Source organism: Moschus berezovskii, chromosome 14 (assembly GCF_049115385.1).
Source record: "Moschus berezovskii isolate FMDL1 chromosome 14, NW_MosBer_1.0, whole genome shotgun sequence".
NCBI classification, from domain to species: domain Eukaryota; kingdom Metazoa; phylum Chordata; class Mammalia; order Artiodactyla; family Moschidae; genus Moschus; species Moschus berezovskii.
This window is the reverse complement of record NC_142473.1, coordinates 82,927,628-82,930,631: the sequence shown is the minus strand read 5'-3', so window position 1 is coordinate 82,930,631 and position 3,004 is coordinate 82,927,628. Positions and strand designations below refer to the sequence as shown.

The window sequence follows — 3,004 nt, the reverse complement described above, 5'->3', positions numbered from 1 at the left end:
TTTAGCCATCTGTATGTCTTCTACGATATGATTTTTTATCATGTAAAATTTATGAATTGAAGCATTCAAGTCAAAATTCCACTATGAAAAAAAGAGATCTTAAGTGATCTACAAAAGAAAATTTAACCCACTATTTGCAACTGAACTTATTTCAGCCTCATATCTTTCAATATTGCTGTTGTAGTTCAGTCACTAATGCTGTCCAACTGTTTGCAACCCCATAGACTATAGCACTCCATGCTTCCCTGTCCTTCATATCTTCTGGAGTTTGCTCAGACTCACATGCATTGAGCTGAGGATGTCATCCAACCATCTCATCCTCTGTCGTTCTTTTGTCTTACTGCCTTCAATCTTCACAAGCATCAGGGTCTTTTCCATCAGTTCTTCACATCAGTTGGCCAAAATATTGAAGCTTCAGCTTCAGCATCAGTCTTTCCAATGCATATTCAGCATTATCAGAAGTTATAATTTACAAAATAATAAAAATAAAATTAAAAAACAAATGTATCTTCTGTATTAATATTAACTTTACCTTGGTGGCTCAGATGGTAAAGAATCTGCCAGCAGTGTGGGAGACTGGCTCCATCTCTGTGTCAGGAAGATCCACAGGGGAAGGGAATGGAACTCACTCCAGCCTTCTTGCCTGGAGGATTCCCTGGTCAGAGGAGCCTGGCGGGCTACAGTCCATGGGGTCTCAAAGAGTCGGACAGGACTGAGATAACCCTATCACTTTCACTTTTTAAATATTGCAGTGTTAGAAAGCATGTTACTAAAGGCATGATCATGTAGAAAAACTATTTGCTTTTTTGTTTATTTGCTTTTATTTTCTTTTGACCTCCTAAATGTGAAGGCTTTCAGTTGATGTATCACTTATATTATAGTAGAATACGCTTTTTCCATAGTTCCCTTCAAAGCAATTTTTACTTCCTTGTTCCTCAGGTTGTATATGAGAGGATTTCGCATGGGAATTACCACTATATAGAATACAGAAGATATTTTATCAGTATCCAAGGAATGGCTTGTTTCTGGTTGCATATACATGAAGATGATCGGACCATAAAATATAGTGATGGAAGTCAAGTGGGAGGCGCAAGTAGAAAATGCCTTTTTTCTGCCTTCAGCTGGTTTAATCCTTAGAATGGCAAGTAGAATGAATACATAGGAGACAAGGATGATAAAAAGAGAGAAAAAGGTATTGAACTCCGCAAGTGTGAACAATAACAGCTTTTTGATATCTTTGTGATGGGTTTCATGACAGGCCAGGGCAACCAAGGGGACATCATCGCAGTAGAAGTGATTTATTATGTTTGAATGACAGAAAGATAAGTGGAATGTAAAAAGTGCTTGTAGGAATCCCACAGAAAAGCTATACAGATATGTGCTAAGCACCATCTGAATACGGACCCTTTTGTTCATGACAATGGTGTAGAGTGAAGGATTACAAATGACCACATACCTGTCAGAAGCCATGACTGAGAGCATATAAAATTCACAAGCCACACACCTGATAAAGCGGACCAACTGAATGGTTCAAGCAGGTAAGGATATTCTCTTAGTTTCTTGGAGGAAGTTCACCAGAGTGTTAGGAGTGACTGAGGAGGTATAGCAAAAATCACCAAAAGCTAGGTGGCTAAGGAAATAATACATAGCTGTGTGAAGCTGAGGACTGACACGAATTAACATGATTAATCCAAGATCACCCATGAAGCTAATTAAGTAGATCATTAAAAAGATCCCCAAAAGAAGGGCTTGACGCTCAAGACTGTCTGTGAGTCACAGGCAGATGAACTCAGTTGCTTCTGAATTATTGTGTTTGGCCATGAATTGTATATAGAAGCATATCATACTGTTATCTCCAGAACATCCATTGCAGGTAATCTTCCACGTTGTGGATTAAGGACTTCACTCATGCTTATTTTATGGTGACCATATTGGAAAGATAAATCCTCACTGGTCAATGGGCCATTCTCAGATTTCGGTGCTGCCTGCTTTTGATTTGAAGGGATTTGCTGCAGGCAGGAATTCCAACACACTCAGTAGTCAGGATATTTGTTAAGTAAAACAGAATATCTTGAGTTAAAATATAGGATATCATGGATACAAAATTTTAGCATCATAGGTAGTATAGCAGGATAAATATTTCAAGAGTTAAAGAGATGGCCATAAATATATTAAGATGAAACACTAGGCATTTCAACTAGAATTAAGACAATCATGACTCTTACTAAATATTATTCTTAATGTGCTAGCCAATGCAATGAAGGAAAGGGTGAAATATAGTTATGTATAAAGTATGAAAGTGTATCTAATCCAATATAAATGTTTAGTGAAAAGATAATATTGGAATTTTTATGATTGTGACAATGTCTTCTATTACAATGCTATGTAATGAAAATTATAATTTTCACAAAAACGTGAAACTTCAAAGAAAAGTAAAAACATAGCTTTCAGAATTCTACTTCATATGATAAACAAAACATTTAAACATAAAGCTTAATTTAATATTGAGCTTAGCAATATTAAATTGCTATATTCATCTTATATATTCATGTTATTTATGTTTAAGTAAGTCAAATAAATTCATAGTTTCACTTTATTTTGGTAGAATGACATTCAGAAAAGAAATTCATCTATAGTCTTGGTCTCATGACAATAGATTTAGTGTTTGTTATTAGTTTTACCTTCACACTGTTTAAGAGATGGAGGCATACATAAGTGTCTGAGATGTTTTGATTCCTCTAAGGTCACACCTAGCATTCAGATTCGGGCTTTCAGACACCAAGGAATCTATGCTCTTTAATTGAAGAGCTGTGTCATGGTAAAAGCTCCATCTTGCCAAGACAGGACAGTGTGAATTCAAAGACATTAATGACAGGCTTTGAGTATATAGAATTGAGACTCAAAATTTGCTGCAGGAACCACTGAATTGTTCAAAGAGTGGGTAAATCTGTTTAAAGACCAAAAAAGAAACTTTTGAGAACTGTAGATTAAGTCAACCCTGTAT

General features: G+C 35.9%; 1 pseudogene; it reads right to left on the bottom strand.

The window, feature by feature from the left end:
* Nucleotides 1-870: 870 nt before the first annotated feature.
* Nucleotides 871-1,821, bottom strand: LOC129553693 (olfactory receptor 5AL1-like; annotated as a pseudogene).
* Between the last annotated feature and the right edge of the window lie 1,183 nt (nt 1,822-3,004).